Here is a 22,062-nt window from a genome sequence, read left to right as displayed (position 1 = left end):
GCACAGTGTCAGAAAATAAGAAAAGATGAAGAACATTCTAAAAGGACAACCTCTTGGGCTCTTTTAGCTACCTCTTTTCTTCTGCACTCCTAGCCTTCATAAAGGGAGTTTCAGGACAGAGCTGTCATTTAGAGACAGGACCTGAAATTAAAAGATATGGGAATGGAAGCAAAAGTAAGATAAAAACAGAGAGGGAGACGAACCATAAGAGACTCTTAAATACAAAGAACAAACTGAGAGCTGCTGGCAGGGTGTTTGGTGAGGGGATGGGCTAAACGGGCAAGGGGCATTAAGGAGGACACTTGTTGGGATGAGCCCTGGGTGTTATATGTAAGTAATGAATCACTAAATTCTATTCCTGAGACCATTATTAAAATATATGTTAACTAACTTGGATTTAAATTAAAAAATAAATTTAAGGGGCGCCTGGGTGGCTCAGTCGGTTGAGCGTCCGACTTCGCTCAGGTCACGATCTCATGGTCTGTGAGTTCGAGCCCCACATCAGGCTCTGTGCCGACAGCTCAGAGCCTGGAGCCTGCTTCAGATTCTGTGTCTCCCTCTCTCTCTGGCCCTCCCCCCATTCATGCTCTGTCTCTCTCTGTCTCAAAAATAAATAAATGTTAAAAAAAATTTAAAAATAAATAAATAAATTAATTAAAAAAATAATAAAATAAAATAAAATAAAATAAAATAAAATAAAATATAAAATAAAAGAACCAAAGGTATGACTGAGGCCGAGGCAAATCCTAGATACAGATCTGGGATTAGTCCATCTCCACAAAGCTTCAAGGAAGCCTACAAAGTCTTATTTAACAAACTTGGGCAAGGTGGGTGATAACTCAATATCCCTGGGGTTGGAAATAACAATACTTGGAAACAGAAAACACTACCTATTACTATATTTGGAAATTGGGAAATTAGTAATAACTTATAAATGTGTGGAAAGCTTTGAAGAAAATTAAAGAATAGTCGTAATAAATTGTTATTTATTTGGCTTATGTTATTTTTGCCTCTTTAATATTTGAAGTAATTAACTATCAGGAAAGTATTGTAGAATTAAGAAAATATGAATAAAACAAAAACAACAACAAAAAGGAGGAGCAAGGTAAAAAAAGAAACAAAGAAAATGATACTAAACCAAAGGGTCTTAATCTTCCTTGCCTTGCATAAAGACAAAGGAAAAAGAAATGATGAGGGTAACAACAACAAAACAGTAAGTACAATCTACTTGAGCATCTTCTAAGCCTGGGCACTTCTGGGTAGCTTACACAAATCATCTCCAATCTTGACACAAGCGAGAAAAGCAGATAATAATGACCACATATGCATATGAGGAAATACAATTCAGGAAGAGTCAGTGAATTGCCCAAGGCCATTTTACATCTTGCAAGTGGTGGGACCACCCTACATGATACCACTTTACTTCTAAAATGTTTAGAACATTCCTACACATTTATTCGTTTCTTCAGTCCATCACTGAACAAACCAGTGGTAAACAAAGAGACAGAACTCCCTGATATCATGGCCTTTCTAACTGCAAGAGACAGAGAAAAAAGATAAATAAGTTATGTATATGTTGGATGGTGGTAAATGCTATAAAGGAGAATTAGGCAGGGTCAAGCTTGAGCAATGGTGATTGGGGGAGAGGCCCCTCCCAGGGCCCTTTGTCTTCCTAAAATTTAGGTGCTTTTTGAAAATTTTCTGAGAGATATAGACTCTATCTGATTATTTTTCAAATAGGTTATACACAATCTTTCCTGGTGGAGGTGGGGTTGGGGAAGCTGATTTCAAGTATAAAAATAAGCTACATGTGATCTGATAGTTCTTCATATTTTACTCTTAGGAGTAGGGTCTCTTCAAGAGGAATCGATAGTCCCTTTTACCTCTTTGTGTGTGTGTGTGTGTGTGCGTGCTCCTTTTTCTCTCACTTCACTGATTTTAAGTCAGTTTGGGGAGCTTGGCATAATTTGTTTTTGCCAACGCTTTCTTGTTCTCTAGCAGGTTTTCCCAAGCTTGGGTTTAAAAGACCCCCTGGAGAAGCACTACAAGACAAACACTAATTAGCGTAACAATTTATTAAGGAAGATCTTTGATCTTTTCTCACCTACCCAGTTGCCTAGTCCTGCTTTGTCCCCCACAATATAAATTGTGTTTACATAACTAATTAACACAACAGATTGAGTTTTACTGGGTACATGATAATAAGTGGTCCAAATGGTTTGATCTCAAGATAAAGGAGGAAGTGTTCAGAATTAGCACTTCCTAAGAGATCCAAATGGGAGTAACTATGTTTGAATTCCCATAAAACAAAAGTTCTTAATGTTCCCAAATGGGACATTCTATCACAGTAAGCTTCAGTATTTGATCTATCTCACTACAGAATGGTTTATAAGAAAAAAAATGTAAATAGAGCAAATTCTGTGCTATTTTCAGAGATGAAACAAGCTTTTTAAAATCTCGTGTTTATTTCCCCCCTATAAATTCTCCTATTTATAATTTAAACTAATTTTAGATAAAGTATTTTGGGGAAAGAAAGTTTGCACTTTTGCTTTGTTAAGCTCACATCTAAGAGATGAAGAACTGATAGTGGCAAGAGACCCAAATGTGGAGATTATGAAGTTTAAAGTAAATTTTTTGTTATAAAACAAAACCCTAATTATTATTCATAGTCATATTTACTTACACTTTTAAAGAATTGGAATCTTCCTGCTCCATTGGCCCTTTCTACTGCATATTTTGAACTCTAAAAATACTTTTCTTGGAGGGAGGAATTACACATTTTCAAGGGCAAGTGAATGTCAACATCAAAAGGTTTGAATCAGGGTCAAAAATCCAAAAATCATTTCCTCTCCCAAAAGCAGGTAAGATATACACATTTTTGCCCATCCTTGATTTCTGAATTCAAAATTCAGTTCATTCTTCTGAGAGGTTATTTGTTTGTGCACACTTGGAAAAACCCAACTTTCTGTGGAGAGAGAAAGATAGAGACTTGTGATTACAAAACAATTTGACAGCTTAAGTGCAAATGAATCAGAAACATGTGGATTAAATTTCCCTTGAAACACACATGATTTTTAAAAATTAAGAGGAAAGGGGCTTGGCAACAAGCAGTTTAGTTTTTGCCAAACCCAAAGCATTTGAAAAATAATCCAGATTGTGGTTGGGCTCTCTCCTCCATAGTCAATTCTCAATTTCCGAATGTCGATATCGGAAGTTTCAAATCACAAATTTAATAAATACATAGATATAGAAATACTTGAGCACACCTATTTTTACTATTTATACTTCCATGCTATTTTAGGATCAATGGAAATCCAAATGATTGTGAAAAAATGAAATCAAGGGGGTGGGGAGAGTTTCCTCTCTAGAGGATTGGCACAGTTCTCCAAAATAAATGGCAGCAAGCTTATTCTAAAGGAGACCAGCATTTGAATATCTACCACATTGGGAGAAGCAAATATATTCAGGGAAAATGCTAATATATATTTTAGGATAGTCAAGAAAGTGAAGGTCCTTCAAGCCACTAGAAAATCTGGAAGAGGGCATACCTTTGATCCATCATGACTTTTTATGCTATGATCAACATTACTGAATGAAAAATACCCTCAGGAATTCAAAGTCTCATCTATCTTTACAGGAGATATATTATCCTCCTATTGGGCATTTTCTGTTATAATTATAAAGTATTTTTCCCCTTCTGGGATAATTCAGATAACATCAATCATCCTGTTTACAAACAATGAAACTGTATTCTTAAAAGAGTCCTACCTGCATGAGGCTTTTGGATTCCCATATAGCAAATATTTAAAAATCTGTTGACTTTAGACATGGGAAAGAAAAGAAGGGACGGAGGAAGGAGGAAAGGCAGCCAAAGAGAAGGAAGGAAAGGAAGAAAAGCAGAATTCCTAGATTTTCTTCAAAGGTAGTTTTTGGAGAGTAGGAAGACAAAATCGTAAGTATCTCTGGGGCAGTTAAGAACCAAACTGCAGTGTAAGCAAAGCTAACAGCAACAGCAAACCATTACTATCTATGAGTGCTAACTCTGTTCCAGACTCTGCGGTAGGTGCTTGGAATGCATTATCTGTTTTAATGTCAACACGAACTTACAAGAAAAAGAGAATTATAGGTTAATTAACTCACCTAAGGCTACAGGACCAGATTCAGAGTCAAACCCTTCTCATTCTAGAGCCCAAGCACTTAATCACTGCCTCCTCCTCTAATGTGTTTAGTAGCAAGCCTCCTTCAATCTAAGACTCATTTGTTAGTTCAAACCCTTCATTATCAATTAGGAAACCGCTATCTAAACTGGTTACTGAGGTCAGCAATGTGTCCTTCCTGAGACTCCAGTAGGATCCGTGAAGCAAATTGTATCACACAGGCGTCAACTCTCCCCAACAATTTAAATATGGGCAAATTTTCAAATGTAACAAACTTTTTTCTAGTTATTTATTCAAAATCTGTTCTAATTTCATAAATAGACGGTTATCTTTTAAGATAGGCAAACTAATTTTGTAGCCTTACATTCTGTTACTATGTAAAAGAAACTTGAGAATTTGAGACTTAAAACAAAATGAATTTCTTTAGAAACCTCAGAAAAGTTTATTATTTTCTTATATTATGAGTGATATATATGTTACTAATTTCTAATTGGAAGATAAAAGAAAATACAAATAATTATCAGATACTTAGCCTATTTGATCAGGTCAATAACCTTCAAATATCTATAAATTAGTAATACCTATCTTCATAGATTAGTCTGTTTTAATAATTAATTATTAAGATCAGTTTGTTAGATTCAACTGTGTGCCATTCTGATTTCCAAAGCTGTTCTAATTTCCACATGATCCAATTTTCAGTAAAAATGTTATTATTTAAGAGAATAAATGTATCTCTCTGAAATAAATAAAATTATAGATCAAAATACTTCCAAATTAAATGATCTTTGGATCACATTCCTAATCCTTTATGGTCATTTTTGTTTTCTCCCTGAAATATTTAAGAGCACCAAATTAGTTTATGGAAACTACCCTCTCCTAGAAATCTCTATGAATAGAAAATAATTATTTAAACTCATTGATTCAACATTTGTTAAGTAGCATTATTTTCATTGTAATGAGTAATAAAGTAAATAAGATTATATTCTGCTTTTGAGAAAACTAAAGAAAACCAAACCAGTCTCTCAGTATTATGTATGATGTAAGGATATATTCCCCAGAATAAAAGAAGCATTCCTTTCCCCAAATTTTGTCATGTCCTCACCATAGTGTGAAACTTCAGTGCAATGCTCAGCCTGCTGAGTGTATCTACTAGCTACTTCTAGTCTCAAATGTTCCACCCACTGCTGCTCCTTACCTAACTCAAACCTGTTGAACCTAGGTTCAATGAGCAGAAAAGAATAGTTGGGAAAGTGAAAATGGATGTCAGGAAAAGAACCAGAAAATACATTCGCTTGGAAGTTAAAGTTTTTTTGGAGCATTTCCTATTCTTTTGACTTAATCATTCAATAAATAGGTACTACAGACCTCTGTTTTAAGCACTTAGGTACCAGAGATGAACAAGACCATCAAGTCACTACTCTCAAGGATCTTACATTCTAGAAACGCTCCACCTCCCTGCTTCTACCTCATTTCCCTTGGACTTTGCCATAGAGGTAGAAGATAGGGTTCATCCGAAACCCTTTGTAATGTTACTTTTTTATTTTACCAAGTCTAACATTCATGTAATATTATACTCAAAATAAAAACACGTGAAGACAAAATTTAAGATGTTAAATCATCAGCTGAGTTTTCTCTGAAGGACCTGCCGTGACTAAAGTTGACTTGTGAAGGGCAGTCTTCTTCCTTAAGACAATGTGAAAGGTAAGCCGCTTCAGAGTTGCCACCTGTGGGGTGTGGGATGACCAGCCCCTCAGACCACAAGGCTCATTCTTGCTATAATGAAAAGGCTGATTGATGGAGTCACCTTCCCCACTGCTGACACTCTTATCTTTCCCAGCGTAGCAGTAACAGACTTGACCTGCTCCCTACCAGCTGGGCCCTGTGTGAGGGGCCCGTCCATCACTCTGTTTCTCCACTCCATCTGTTCTCCCCTCCTCCTCCAAATTTCAGCCCATATGCCTACTGGCAGCAACCAATATGTCTGTCTGTCAGTAGCTCTGTAATGAGACCAATTTATAAGGTCACATAATCCTGACTCTTCAGGAAGAAAAAAAAATTCCCCTGTCCCAGTCACTGAGAGAAAGTCACCTTGGCCTCTAGTTCCCATGACTGTGGGAGGTCATGTACAAACCACCAAAAAGTAATTTGGAATTAATTTCAAGTTGTCTCTTTTCTACTAGATTCCCTTAAAAAGACACACATGCCCCAGTTTGCTTTATTTGCCAATGCTTTTAGCTAGAAGTTATAAAATGAAAATATTGACCTTTAGGGAGCAAAGTAAGATCTAGAAACAATGTAGTTTATTCTGTCAAATAACTGAACACTGTACTTTAATTCCAGTAGTGTCTGTGGTTAGTAGGATACCCTCCCTCTCGTTTGCATAGGAAGTTTATGCACAGGATTTCCAAGAACCTGTCAGTAAGAGTTGCATGTTTGTATGGCACAGCAGAATTTTCCCTGGGAACATTTTGTGCCTTCAGCTGACTAGTGCAAATTAAATTCTGTGTCAGTTTTGCCCAGAGGCTAAGAGCACCTCATTACATTTTATTGAATTCAAATAACAGCAATCAAAATATTTGTAAGCACAATGCAACCAGTGAGTCTTATTTTATGATATAAGCTATCATGGTCAGTGTATTACATTTCTTTTCTACAAAGCATGGCAAATTATGCCATTAAGTTTCCTAGAATGACTTTTAATTAATTACTAACAACTGTTAATTAATTATGATATGTGGATGGTACTCTGTGTTTACCAGAAACAGGTGAAGACCAAATACCAAAGTGAATTAAAAGCTTTTCGGGACACCTTACCTTCAAGAATGACCAGTTTTTGTTTTTTTGTCATTTAGGGACTCATGTTAGCTCCTCAAAAGTGCCTGCAGGATAGCATCTTGAACTGCCTGGCAGAGTGAACTGTCCTATTTGTCAATGGAAGAAGTGTTTTTCTTAGTATCCAGTTTTCAGTCGCTAACAGTATCTGCCCATGAATTCTGAATCTGCTCTGGGATTTAAGAACTGGGGTTACTGCTCTCATTCATGATGACGGAGGGGTTGGATTACTCTGGATTGGGAATTATGCTTGCATTCAGCAATGGTGTGCCAGCTATTTTCCTGTATGGTCCCTCTTCTAACTGGAATTTGAAAGATCACTTGAATCTTATACACACATCTGGATTCTTGTCACCTGAACCACCCAGATTCCCTGTTACCAGTCTGGAGCCCACAAAGCTGCCTCACAATTATTGGGTTCTATTCAAGGACTTTTAAATCTTAAGCCTATATGAAGCAGCCTGCACTCTGGGATTCATTGCTCAGTTTTGTTGCTGAATTCAGAGTGGATTTCCTGGCCATAATCGCTCCTCTCCCCCACTTCAGCCTCCACCCCCAGAGCCCCATTCCATTCTAACTCTGAACTAAAAAGTAAGTGGGTGGAAGAGGCAGTCAGTGAAATGAATACCAAACCTGGCCATGCCTTAGTGTTTAAAATTGTAAACTCAGCTTATGGCTTATACTTCATTTCTGTATTCCACAACTGTACTCATAAAACCACAATTTTTTGCTGGTAAAAATCTTAGTTACCTCTTTAATAACTAAGTGTATTTCTTATGTTAAATATTGGTTATGGGGCTGATCATAATCTTCTACAGCAACAGATAAAATATTCAGCCTTATGTAGAATCCTGCAGCCGATGAGGTACAATGTTCTCAATGTGCTAACCCTCTTGTATGGCTCCCCTTTGCAATTAGGGGACATTTATTAATTTGCATACAGTATAACAAAATCTAGACCTGGCATCTTCAAAGTCCAGGCTATTTTCTGTAACTAATATAATTAATAATAACTAAATGCTCTTTACCTAAAGCTAAATAATTTGCTTTCCATGTTAAATTATTAAGCCCAGCGTAAAAGTACCTGTTTCTTTTCTTTCTTTCTCTCTCTCTCTCTCTCTCTCTCTCTCTCTCTCTCTCTTTTTTACAGTGAATATTACTGGGCTTTGAGTTTTGTTTTCATTTAATAAAAATAACCTCTTGACCTTCATATATGTCATTTTACTGACCTCCCATTCAAAAAAGGGGTAGGTTGAGTTTTCAGTAATGAAAACAGACCTATGGATCTATACAGATCTATCTACATTCTTTCACCTAATTTCTCTTCTGATTGGCATTTGCAGAACAGCTGGTTGAGTTTGCTTTTTAGACTACAGCTAAACAGCAATACTGATCAGCCTGAAATAGATTTCCAAGAAAAATACATAGCATACTCTAGTCAATGAGGTTTGGGTACATTTAAATCTCCCCATATTTTCAGTAAAAATGAGACTTGCCTAATTTACATTTTAAGATTATTCATCATTATTCAATAAGGAATTTAGATGTAAAGTCTCTAGAGATTAACTGGTGGCTAGATATTTTAGAATGGCTTTGCATGTATACTTTTGTTTCTAATTTAAAGGCTGGAAAAAAACAACAGGGTTATGAAAAATTGACTGATAGCCCTTTGGATCAAACACGGAGTGACTGAAGTCTTCAGATATATGTAGGCTAGAGCAGTAGAGGGAAATGGAATTCCATAGCTATAAACGTGGTTGGTTGATTAGTTGGTTGGATAGTTGGATGGTTGGATGGTTGATTGGTTGGTTGGTTGGTTGATTGGATGGTTGGTTGGATGGTTGGTTGGATGGTTGGTTGGATTGTTCCACCATAATGTATGGGATACATCAGGCTACCTACCTGAATTGTAGCACTTGTCAGTCACTTCACTGGAAGAAAGAGAGGGATCCAGAAAAGATGTGTGAGAACCTCAAAAGAAAAAGAAAAAAGCAGGGTTCATTTATAGGGCAAAAGCTTTGGACTCTGAGCAAGAACTGGCATTAGGGAGATCCACTGATGCCAGATAGGGAATGGCCAGGTAGGCAGTTTGGAGTCTATCCTTTAGGGCAACAGCTTGTTAAAGAGGATTAACATGATAGTGTTACCTGCTAAGAAGCAGCCTCCATTTGCTAACGGAAAAACAGAGGGGGCTGGGGAGGGAATGGAGGTGGGAGAACAAGTGCAATCATACAGTCTTGGCAAGAAATGTGAAGACCTGGAGCAGTGTGGATGGAGAAAGGGGCCCATTTAGAGCTTTTTTTTTTTTTTTTTTTTAATTTTTTTTTTTCAACGTTTATTTATTTTTGGGACAGAGAGAGACAGAGCATGAACGGGGGAGGAGCAGAGAGAGAGGGAGACACAGAATCGGAAACAGGCTCCAGGCTCTGAGCCATCAGCCCAGAGCCTGACGCGGGGCTCGAACTCACCGACCGCGAGATTGTGACCTGGCTGAAGTCGGACGCTCAACCGACTGCGCCACCCAGGCGCCCCCCATTTAGAGCTTTTAAGGAGTTGGAATTATTAGGATGTGGTGACTGACTGGATTTAGCTATTTAGAAGCAAGAGGCAAGGAAGGATCAGAAGTTTCTCACTGGAGTAAACAAACATGTTGCTCTCCTCTGGCAAGTAGAAGAAGGGATAATCTTTGGGGAAATATGCTTAATTCTTTCAGGGCATGTTGATTTCAAGTGTCTGTAGAACAGCTCAGTAGACAGTTGAAGCTCTGAAATAAAAGTATAGGATAAGATTTGGATTTGGAAGTTTCAGGGAAAGATAAATTTTGCTGCTGTGGAAGTACATAACATTGTCTTGTTTTTTACCTACTTACTACATGCTAGAACAGGACTCAAAACACTCTTCCCTGCATAAGTCAAAAGCCTTTCTTCAACTTAGATTTCAGTTATTAATCCTGATCTACCTGAGAAAGGGTCTTCCAGGTTTGTGGTTGAACTGAAGCAAATGTCCTAAAGGTTATTTCCCTAGAATGATATAGAAGGCACCATCTAGTTTACCTGTTGTTTCTGGTGACATGCTCCTGTAAAGTCACTCATGCTGCTGGGCAACTAAAGAATGTCTCTGCGGTATACTAGCCATGGTGGTAGACTAGACGCATAGCCATGGAAAGTTGTCATACCTGAGCAACTGAACCACACCAACCTCACCTGTGGAGTTTTCTCTGGAAGCTGCCCTTCTATGCACCCATTCTAGATCACCTAGGGGCAGTTAAGTAGTCAGTTGTTTATTATTTCATGTGTGCACTTCCTTCTCCCCAGATAAGTAAACTGTAAGACACTAGACATCAGGGACTGCCAGACCAAGTTCTTTACCTCTGTCCCCCTCTTTTTATAGTTTCCTTTCATTTAGACTCTTCACATTTAGTAGCTTATTAGCCCCCTTTCCACAAAACACCATCAAGAAGCACAAAAAATTTGGAGGGCACCTGAATGGCTCAGTTAAGCGTCTGACTCTTGGTTTCAGTTTAGGTCATGATCTCACAGTTTGTGTGTTCAAGCCCTGTACTGGGCTCTGCGCTGACAGCTCAGAGCCTGCTTGGGATTCCCTGCCCCCACCTGCTTGTGCATGCTCTCTCTCAATCTCTCTGTCTCTCAAAATAAATACATAAAATAAAATAAATAATTTAGTAGTCTTCAATTTCTACCCAGAGAAACCCACCAGATATAATGTAGGGGTTCTTTTGTCAGTTGCCTCAAGACATAGTGCCTCAGGACTGGCCTTTGTGCTTTCAAGCTGTGCCCAGATCCAAACTCTTCTCATTGATACTCTGATACTAATGATCTCATTCCTGCTACCAAGAGCCGCTTTGACACCTGTTCCCCCTGCCACAGGTTGCAAGGCCAGAGATGTAATTTTATCTGCTTTTAAGTTTCTATCCAGTCCTCCAGTTCCTCTTGTTTTTGCCAATCTTGAGATTGTAGCTCAGATCTGTCCTTTAGCCCAGTTGCTTCATGAAGTCTTAAAGCTTTGCTACTTGCAGGTACATACAACCCTTTGAGGATATTTGACATTCCTATAGTTTTAGAAACCAATGTGGCCAAGAATATAGTCAACAATCCTACTATTCACCAATATCCATTCCTTCCCTAACCCTGAGAGGTTAGTAATTTACTGCTTCCTCTCAGGACTGGTGAGTTGTTCAGTGAAATTTATTGAAAGTGACAATTATGGTCCAGATTTTGGAAATTCCATTCATCTGGATTCCTGAGTGAGGATGACTTGGAGCAGAGTCAACACATCCCAGCCCCCACCAATCTTCAATAGAAATTCAGCATGAGTGAGAAACAAACCGTCATTGTTTTAATCCACTAAGATTTTTTGGATTATTAGCTACCACAGTGTAAACTAGTCTATCCTGATAAATTAAATCACCTTCCTCTCTTTGCTGTTCTTGGGCTCCACTCTTGTTATGTTAACTGGCTACTTATCACTTCTGGGATCTGCTGATTATCAGTGCCAGGCTGATAAATGCCTTGCCCTGCCTTTATGACTAAATGTCAGAAGAGAGGATTTGAGTTGGAGCAGAGAAGAGTTTTCCTGAAATAAGAGCTGCAAAGACTATAATTCTAAAAGTTAGAAAAGGAGATGGAAATTTCATTCCTGCTAAGTGCTTAAAAATAGGATAAAGATTGAATCAATCTGGAATGATTTAAGGCAATTCTGCTTGAAAGCAACAGGATGGACTGAGGCTGATTATAAACTAAAATTCTACTATACAACAAGGGTCCTGCTGAATAGTGAATCTCTACCAAAATGGCTCATCATTGCAAAAACAGAGAATAAAAAAATTTGCTGGACTTATTACAGAAAAAAGGTGCTATGTTTAGTTACATAACTAGTGTGGTGATGTCCCCTTTGACAAAATGAAAGTTAAGTTGATATAACTAATTAAAATCAGTATAATAAAGACTATAAAAGTATACTTGCATACATGCCTCAGGAAATCATGGGAAACATGTGGCACCCCAGAGAACTCACTGTGCAGTGGAATGACAATGTCCCCTACCTCAAGAAGGCTTCAGGACTCTTGTCAAGGATATTGGCACACCAGAGTTCACGGGCGGGGTGGGGGAGGAAGATGCACTGGTGTATACTCTAATGACATGTCTTGAGAGGACAATAGTGGAAAACACTAGCCCTAATCCTGATCCAATTAATGGACTGTTTTTATTCATATTCTTTTATCAAAGAAGATGGAACAAACTTTTTTAAAAAACAACTTATTGAATTGTAAATTATATTTTAAAAATGTATAGATTTAAAGCAGAGTTCAAAGTATATGCTACCACAGTTACTACCCCATTAAGGATAAGGAACAATTCCACCATCCCTGAAAGCTCCCTCATATCCTTTTGCAGTCAATACCTTTGCATCCATTATTTTGATTTCTGTCACCACAGCTTAGTTTTTTCTGTTCTAGAACATCACATGCAATCATATGGTGTGCACCATTTTGTGTGACTTTATTTTCTCAACATAGTGTTTCTGAAATTCATCCATTGTTGAGCATTTCAGTGACTCTGTGGTTTGTATTGAGTAGAACTCTTTATGTGAATGGACTACAATTTGTTTATCCATTCACCTGGTGACAGACATGTAGAATGTCTCCAGATTTGGTTATTGTTAATAAATAACTAGCAGAGGAATTGCTGAATCATAGGATAGGTGTTTAACTTTATAAGAAATTTCTAAATTATTTCCCAAAGTGACTGAACAATTTTACACTCCTATGGACAATATATAAGAGTTTCAGTTCATGTTAGTTTTACTTTGTTTTTCTTTGATGACTAGTGATGTTGAGCAACTTTTTATGAGCTAATTGGTTACTTAACAATGTTGAGTTCAAAGTATATGCCTGTGTAGCCATGAATCAAATTTCCTAATTTCCTTGTGCCATTGTGTGTATGTGTGTGTCTGTGGGTCTATGTATATGAAGTGTCTTTTAGTATTTTGTTCATTTAAAAAATCTGTTATCTTTTTGTTATTGAGTTAGAGGGTTTTTTTTTTTCATATGTTCTAAATGTAAGGCCTTTTTTAGATATACACATCATTATTACTTTCTCCTCATCTATGGCTTATTTTTTTATTTCCTCAATGTCTTTTGAAGAATAGTAATTTTAATTTATATGAACTCCAATTTTATAATTTTTCCTTTCCTTTTTTTTTTTTTTTTTTTTGGTGTCTTATCTAAGAAAATTTTTCCTGCTCTAAGATCAAGAAGACATAATCATGAAGATACTCTGCTATGTTTTCTTCTAGATGTTTTATAGTTTTAGGTCTATAATATGTTTCTAGTTAGCTTTTGTGAAAAAAAATGAGAGATATAGGTCAAAGTTCTGTTTTAAAATGAATACTTAGTAATTCTGGTGCCATTTGTTGAAAAGACTATTATTTCCACACTGAATTATCTTGGTGCTTTTTCTAAAATCAACTAACTATGTTTACAAATTTATTTTTAGACCTTTTAAATCCTGTTTCATTGATCTGTCTGTCTATTCTTATGCCAGTACCACACTATCTTAATTAGTTAGCTCTATAGCAAGTCTTGAAATCAGATGGTATAAATCCTCCAACTTTGTTCTTCTACAAAATTGCATTGTCTAATCTAAGTCCTTTGAATTTCCATATGAATTTTGTCATCACTGTATCAATTTCTACCAAAAGCCTACTAGAATTTGGTGGGAAATGCATTGAATTGTGAATTGACCTCTTAAAAATATTGCTTTTTATGTGATGATTAGTGGGTATCTTTCCAGTTAGTTAAATCTTATTTCTATTCTCTTAGCAGAGTTTCATGGTTTTTTTTTTTATTTATATATGAAATTTATTGTCAAATTGGTTTCCATACAACACCCAGTGCTCATCCCAAAAGGTGCCCTCCTCAATACCCATCACCCACCCTCTCCTCCCTCCCACCCCCCATCAACCCTCAGTTTGCTCTCAGTTCTCAACAGTCTCTTATGCTTTGGCTCTCTCCCACTCTAACCTCTTTTTTTTTTTTTCCTTCCCCTCCCCCATGGGTTCCTGTTAAGTTTCTCAGGATCCACATAAGAGTGAAACCATATGGTATCTGTCTTTCTCTGTATGGCTTATTTCACTTAGCATCACACTCTCCAGTTCCATCCACGTTGCTACAAAAGGCCATATTTCATTTTTTCTCATTGCCACGTAGTATTCCATAGTGTATATAAACCACAATTTCTTTATCCATTCATCAGTTGATGGACATTTAGGCTCTTTCCATAATTTGGCTATTGTTGAGAGTGCTGCTATGAACATTGGGGTACAAGTGCCCCTATGCATCAGTACTCCTGTGTCCCTTGGATAAATTCCTAGCAGTGCTATTGCTGGGTCATAGGGTAGGTCTATTTTTAATTTTCTGAGGAACCTCCACACTGCTTTCCAGAGCGGCTGCACCAATTTGCATTCCCACCAACAGTGCAAGAGGGTTCCCGTTTCTCCACATCCTCTCCAGCATCTATAGTCTCCTGATTTGTTCATTTTGGCCACTCTGACTGGCGTGAGGTGATACCTGAGTGTGGTTTTGATTTGTATTTCCCTGATAAGGAGCGACGCTGAACATCTTTTCATGTGCCTGTTGGCCATCCGGATGTCTTCTTTAGAGAAGTGTCTATTCATGTTTTCTGCCCATTTCTTCACTGGGTTATTTGCTTTTCGGGTGTGGAGTTTGGTGAGCTCTTTATAGATTTTGGATACTAGCCCTTTGTCGGATATGTCATTTGCAAATATCTTTTCCCATTCCGTTGGTTGCCTTTTAGTTTTGTTGGTTGTTTCCTTTGCTGTGCAGAAGCTTTTTATCTTCATAAGGTCCCAGTAGTTCACTTTTGCTTTTAATTCCCTTGCCTTTGGGGATGTGTCGAGTAAGAGATTGCTACGGCTGAGGTCAGAGAGGTCTTTTCCTGCTTTCTCCTCTAGGGTTTTGATGGTTTCCTGTCTCACATTCAGGTCCTTTATCCATTTTGAGTTTATTTTTGTGAATGGTGTGAGAAAGTGGTCTAGTTTCAACCTTCTGCATGTTGCTGTCCAGTTCTCCCAGCACCATTTGTTAAAGAGACTGTCTTTTTTCCATTGGATGTTCTTTCCTGCTTTGTCAAAGATGAGTTGGCCATATGTTTGTGGGTCTAGTTCTGGGGTTTCTATTCTATTCCATTGGTCTATGTGTCTGTTTTTGTGCCAATACCATGCTGTCTTGATGATGACAGCTTTGTAGTAGAGGCTAAAGTCTGGGATTGTGATGCCTCCTGCTTTGGTCTTCTTCTTCAAAATTACTTTGGCTATTCGGGGCCTTTTGTGGTTCCATATGAATTTTAGGATTGCTTGTTCTAGTTTCGAGAAGAATGCTGGTGCAATTTTGATTGGGATTGCATTGAATGTGTAGATAGCTTTGGGTAGTATTGACATTTTGACAATATTTATTCTTCCAATCCATGAGCAGGGAATGTCTTTCCATTTCTTTAAATCTTCTTCAATTACCTTCATAAGCTTTCTATAGTTTTCAGCATACAGATCCTTTACATCTTTGGTTAGATTTATTCCTAGGTATTTTATGCTTCTTGGTGCAATTGTGAATGGGATCAGTTTCCTTATTTGTCTTTCTGTTGCTTCATTGTTAGTGTATAAGAATGCAACTGATTTCTGTACATTGATTTTGTATCCTGCAACTTTGCTGAATTCATGGATCAGTTCTAGCAGACTTTTGGTGGAGTCTGTCGGATTTTCCATGTATAATATCATGTCATCTGCAAAAAGCGAAAGCTTGACTTCATCTTTGCCAATTGTGATGCCTTTGATTTCCTTTTGTTGTCTGATTGCTGATGCTAGAACTTCCAGCACTATGTTAAACAACAGCGGTGAGAGTGGGCATCCCTGTCGTGTTCCTGATCTCAGGGAAAAAGCTCTCAGTTTTTCCCCGTTGAGGATGATGTTAGCTGTGGGCTTTTCATAAATGGCTTTTATGATCTTTAAGTATGTTCCTTCTATCCCGACTTTCTCAAGGGTTTTTATTAAGAAAGGGTGCTGGATTTTGTCAAAGGCCTTTTCTGCATCGATTGACAGGATCATATGGTTTTTCTCTTTTTTTTTGTTAATGTGATGTATCACGTTGATTGATTTGCGAATGTTGAACCAGCCCTGCATCCCAGGAATGAATCCCACTTGATCATGGTGAACAATTCTTTTTATATGCCGTTGAATTCGATTTGCTAGTATCTTATTGAGAATTTTTGCATCCATATTCATCAGGGATATTGGCCTGTAGTTCTCTTTTTTTACTGGGTCTCTGTCTGGTTTAGGAATCAAAGTAATACTGGCTTCATAGAATGAGTCTGGAAGTTTTCCTTCCCTTTCTATTTCTTGGAATAGCTTGAGAAGGATAGGTATTATCTCTGCTTTAAACGTCTGGTAGAACTCCCCTGGGAAGCCATCTGGTCCTGGACTCTTATTTGTTGGGAGATTTTTGATAACCGATTCAATTTCTTCGCTGGTGATGGGTCTGTTCAAGCTTTCTATTTCCTCCTGATTGAGTTTTGGAAGAGTGTGGGTGTTCAGGAATTTGTCCATTTCTTCCAGGTTGTCCAATTTGTTGCCATATAATTTTTCATAGTATTCCCTGATAATTGTTTGTATCTCTGAGGGATTGGTTGTAATAATTCCATTTTCATTCATGATTTTATCTATTTGGGTCATCTCCCGTTTCTTTTTGAGAAGCCTGGCTAGAGGTTTGTCAATTTTGTTTATTTTTTCAAAAAACCAACTCTTGGTTTCGTTGATCTGCTCTACAGTTTTTTTAGATTCTATATTGTTTATTTCTGCTCTGATCTTTATTATTTCTCTTCTTCTGCTGGGTTTAGGCTGCCTTTGCTGTTCTGCTTCTATTTCCTTTAGGTGTGCTGTTAGATTTTGTATTTGGGATTTTTCTTGTTTCTTGAGATAGGCCTGGATTGCAATGTATTTTCCTCTCAGGACTGCCTTCGCTGCGTCCCAAAGCGTTTGGATTGTTGTATTTTCATTTTCGTTTGTTTCCATATATTTTTTAATTTCTTCTCGAATTGCCTGGTTGACCCACTCATTCGTTAGTAGGGTGTTCTTTAACCTCCATGCTTTTGGAGGTTTTCCAGACTTTTTTCTGTGGTTGATTTCAAGCTTCATAGCATTGTGGTCTGAAAGTATGCATGGTATGATTTCAATTCTTGTAAACTTATGAAGGGCTGTTTTGTGACCCAGTATATGATCTATCTTGGAGAATGTTCCATGTGCACTCGAGAAGAAAGTATATTCTGTTGCTTTGGGATGCAGAGTTCTAAATATATCTGTCAAGTCCATCTGTTCCAATGTCTCATTCAGGGCCCTTGTTTCTTTATTGACCGTGTGTCTAGATGATCTATCCATTTCTGTAAGTGGGGTGTTAAAGTCCCCTGCAATTACCACATTCTTATCGATAAGGTTGCTTGTGTTTATGAGTAATTGTTTTATATATTTGGGCGCTCCGGTATTCGGCGCATAGACATTTATAATTGTTAGCTCTTCCTGATGGATAGACCCTGTCACTATTATATAATGTCCTTCCTCATCTCTTGTTACAGCCTTTAATTTAAAGTCTAGTTTGTCTGATATAAGTATGGCTACTCCAGCTTTCTTTTGGCTTCCAGTAGCATGATAAATAGTTCTCCATCCCCTCACTCTCAATCTAAAGGTGTCCTCAGGTCTAAAGTGGGTCTCTTGTAGGGGCGCCTGGGTGGCGCAGTCGGTTAGGCGTCCGACTTCAGCCAGGTCACGATCTCACGGTCCGTGTGAGTTCGAGCCCCGCGTCGGGCTCTGGGCTGATGGCTCAGAGCCTGAGGCCTGTTTCCGATTCTGTGTCTCCCTCTCTCTCTGCCCCTCCCCCGTTCGTGCTCTGTCTCTCTCTGTCCCAAAAATAAATAAATGTTGAAAAACAATTTTTTTAAATGGGTCTCTTGTAGACAGCAAATAGATGGGTCTTGTTTTTTTTATCCATTCTGATACCCTATGTCTTTTGGTTGGCGCATTTTATCCATTTACATTCAGTGTTATTATAGAAAGATATGGGTTTAGAGTCATTGTGATGTCTGTATGTTTTATGCTTGTAGTGATGTCTCTGGTACTTTGTCTCACAGGGTCCCCCTTAGGATCTCTTGTAAGGCTGGTTTAGTGGTGACAAATTCCTTCAGTTTTTGTTTGTTTGGGAAGACCTTTATCTCTCCTTCTATTCTAAATGACAGACTTGCTGGATAAAGGATTCTCGGCTGCATATTTTTTCTGTCTAGCACACTGAAAATCTCATGCCAATTCTTTCTGGCCTGCCAAGTTTCAAAAGAGAGATCAGTCACGAGTCTTATAGGTCTCCCTTTATATGTGAGGGCACGTTTACCCCTTGCTGCTTTCAGAATTTTCTCTTTATCCTTGTATTTTGCCAGTTTCACTATGATATATCGTGCAGAAGATCAATTCAAGTTACGTCTGAAGGGAGTTCTCTGTGCCTCTTGGATTTCAATGCCTTTTTCCTTCCCCACTTCAGGGAAGTTCTCAGCTATTATTTCTTCAAGTACCCCTTCAGCACCTTTCCCTCTCTCTTCCTCCTCTGGGATACCAATTATGCGTATATTATTTCTTTTTAGTGTATCACTTAGTTCTCTAATTTTCCCCTCATACTCCTGGATTTTTTTATTTCTCTTTTTCTCAGCTTCCTCTTTTTCCATGACTTTATCTTCTAGTTCACCTATTCTCTCCTCTGCCTCTTCAATCCGAGCCGTGGTGGTTTCCATTTTGTTATGCATTTCGTTTAAAGCGTTTTTCAGCTCCTCGTGACTGTTCCTTAGTCCCTTGATCTCTGTAGCAAGAGATTCTCTGCTGTCAGCTATACTGTTTTCAAGCCCAGAGATTAATTTTATGACTATTATTCTAAATTCACTTTCTGTTATATTATTTAAATCCTTTTTGATCAGCTCATTAGCTGTTGTTATTTCCTGGAGATTCTTCTGAGGGGAAATCTTCCGCTTGGTCATTTTGGATAGTCCCTGGCGTGGTGAGGACCTGCAGGGCACTTCCCCTGTGCTGTGGTGTATAACTGGAGTTGGTGGGCAGAGCCGCCGTCAGACCTGATGTCTGCCCCCAGCCCACCGCTGCGGCCACAGTCAGACTGGTGCGTGCCTTGTCTTCCCCTCTCCTAGGGGCGGGATTCACTGTGGGGTGGGGTGGCCTGTCTGGGCTACTTGCACACTGCCAAGCTTGTGATGCTGGGGATCTGGCGTCTTAGCTGGGGTGGGTAGGCAAGGTGCACGGGGGCAGGAGGGGCAGGCTTAGCTTGCTTCCTCTTAGGTGATCCACTTCAGGAGGGGCCCTGTGGCAGCAGGAGGGAGTCAGATCCACTGCTGGAGGTTTGGCTCTGCAGAAGCGCAGAGTTGGGTGTTTGCGCAGAGCCAGCAAGTTCCTTGGCAGGAACTGGTTCTCTTTGGGATTTTGCTTGGGGGATGGGCGGGGGAGATGGCACTGGCGAGCGCCTTTGTTCCCCACCAAACTGAGCTCTCTCGTCCGGGGGCTCAGCAGCTCTCCTTCCCTTTGTCCTCCAGCCTTCCCGCTTTCTGAGCAGAGCTGTTAACTTATGACCTCCCAGCCGCTAAGTCGCGCTTGTTGTCGGAACACAGTCCGTCAGGCCCCTCCGCTTTTTGCAAGCCAGACTCGGGGGCTCTGCTTGGCCGGCGAGCCGCCCCACCGCCCCGGCTCCCTCCCGCCAGTCCGTGGAGTGCGCACCGCCTCGCCGCCTTTCCTACCCTCTTCCGTGGGCCTCTCGTCTGCGCTTGGCTCTGGCGACTCCATTCTGCTAATCCTCTGGCAGTTTTCTGGGTTATTTAGGGAGGTGTAGGTGGAATCTAAGTGATCAGCAGGACGCGCGGTGAGCCCAGCATCCTCCTACGCCGCCATCTTCCCTCTGCCCCTCTGCCTGTTAATTTTTTTCATGAAAGGACAGACATTTTAAATGTTTTCTTTTCTTTTTTTTATGTTTCTTTCTTTTTGAGAAAGAGACAGAGTGCAAGTGGGTGTAGGGACAGAGAGAGAGGGAGACAGAGAATCTGAAGCAGGTTCCAGGCTCTAAGCTGTCAGCACAGACTCTGACGTGGGACTTGAACTCACAAACCATGAGATCATCACCTGAGCCAAAGTTGGACACTTAACTGACTGAGCCACTCAGGCATTCCAAGGACAGGCATTTTCAGTGAAAATTTATAGGGCTTTTTCATACAGAACTGCCATCTTCCAGTAACTTGCCAAAATGACCAACACGAAAGGAAAGAGGAGAGGCAGCCATGATGTGTTCTCTAGGCCTTTTAGAAAACATGGAGTTGTTCCTTTGGTCATATACATGTGAGTCTACAAGAAAAGTGATATTGTAGACATCAAGGTAATGGGCACTTTTCAAAAAGGAAAATCCCACAAATGTTATGGCAAAATGGAAGAGTCTACAATGTTACCCAACATGCTGTTGGCATTGTTGTAAACAAATGAAGGGCAAGATTTTTACCAAGAGAATTAATGTACCTATTGAGAATATTAAGTGTTCAAAGAACCGAGATAGCTTCTTGAAGCGTGTGAAGGAAAATGATCAGAAAAAGAAGGAAGCCAAAGAGAAAGGCAGTTGGGTTCAACTGAAGTGCCAGCTTGCTCCACCCAGAGAAGAACATTTTGTGAGAACCAGTGGAAAGGAGCCTGAGCTGCTCCCTGTGAACTCATGGCATGAATTCATGTAAAAAATACGTGTAAGAAATACAAAAGACCTCAAGACTGTAAAACAATACAAACAAAAAATTAAAAAATGGAGAGTTATAGGGATAATCTGAAGTTCTAGATGATGCTATCTTCCTCAAAAGACGATTCATTTTGTTTTAGGCAAATAGGCTGAAGGCAGATCACCTTAAGCCAATGAGGAATTGAAACTTTTCTAGACTAGGCCTCATTCTTTAGGAGGGTTGGTCTATTTGTGTTTCTCCCTTATTCTTTATACAGTGTATCCCATCAGGAATATCATTTGAAAGCCTGGATTACATATAAGATCTCTCTTTCTAGAAGATCCCAAAGTCCAATTTTTGTTTCCAAATTCTCAAAGACTACTGGAGACTTTTTTGAGCTTCTAACTTTCTCAGCTGCAGCCTGCAAACTAACAAAAGTCAAATAGAAAAATAGTACTGAATGTTGGATTCTCTCTTTTTATCACCCTTCTTTATGGTATCTTTGATCCTCTCTGAGATCTCTATGTCTCGCTCTCCAGTGCTTCAAAACAGATTTTCTGTGTGTGTATGTATGTGTGCATGTATGTGTGTGTGATTCTTACATTTTAGTTATACTCAAAGCAAAAATTGTTCTGTAACAAGCTATACTGCCATTTTTGATAACATAAAATCCTTGCTTTTGTTTATTTGCATTTGCCTGATATTCATGGTATACTTACATGGATTTTCTAACTTTCATTTAGGATTTAGGTATATCTCATGTACTTGGCACAGAGTTAGGTTTTACTTTGTGATCCAATCTGAAAATCTTTTTCTTTTGATAAATCTTTGTCTTTTCTTTTAAACCATATTCATAAATATGAACTTATGTCATCCCTTAGTTCTGACTATATTTTATGTGTATTTTCTGTTTTTATGTTTTTTAAAAAGTCTTTCAGTATGTAGTTTTTTTTCTTTGTTTGGTATGTATATTTGTAATTTAAAAATACTTCATTTTTTTCATTTTTATTATAGGGATTTCTTTTATTATTTTATATCTTACTTTAAGCCTGGTATTTTAAAAATGATGTCCATCATACCTCTATACAATGATTATAGCATTCTCCTATATTTTTTTCTTATCTTCCCCTCATTCCATCCAGATTTAGTCAATATTATCTTTTATAGTATTTACTTTTATATGTTTAAATCAATTAATATTCTGATACATGGTTCACTTCAGATTGGAATTAAGTCATTTGATCCCAATATTTATA

The 22,062-nt window shown here is 38.6% G+C and overlaps 1 pseudogene; it reads left to right on the top strand.

The window, feature by feature from the left end:
- The first annotated feature begins 20,352 nt into the window (after positions 1-20,352).
- Positions 20,353-20,929, top strand: LOC121029212 (60S ribosomal protein L21-like; annotated as a pseudogene).
- The last annotated feature ends 1,133 nt before the right edge of the window (positions 20,930-22,062 follow it).

Source organism: Herpailurus yagouaroundi, unplaced genomic scaffold (assembly GCF_014898765.1).
Source record: "Herpailurus yagouaroundi ecotype Mexico unplaced genomic scaffold, PumYag 139, whole genome shotgun sequence".
NCBI lineage: Eukaryota > Metazoa > Chordata > Mammalia > Carnivora > Felidae > Herpailurus > Herpailurus yagouaroundi.
The sequence above is the reverse complement of the archived record's forward strand: the minus strand, read 5'-3'. Positions and strand labels throughout refer to the sequence as shown.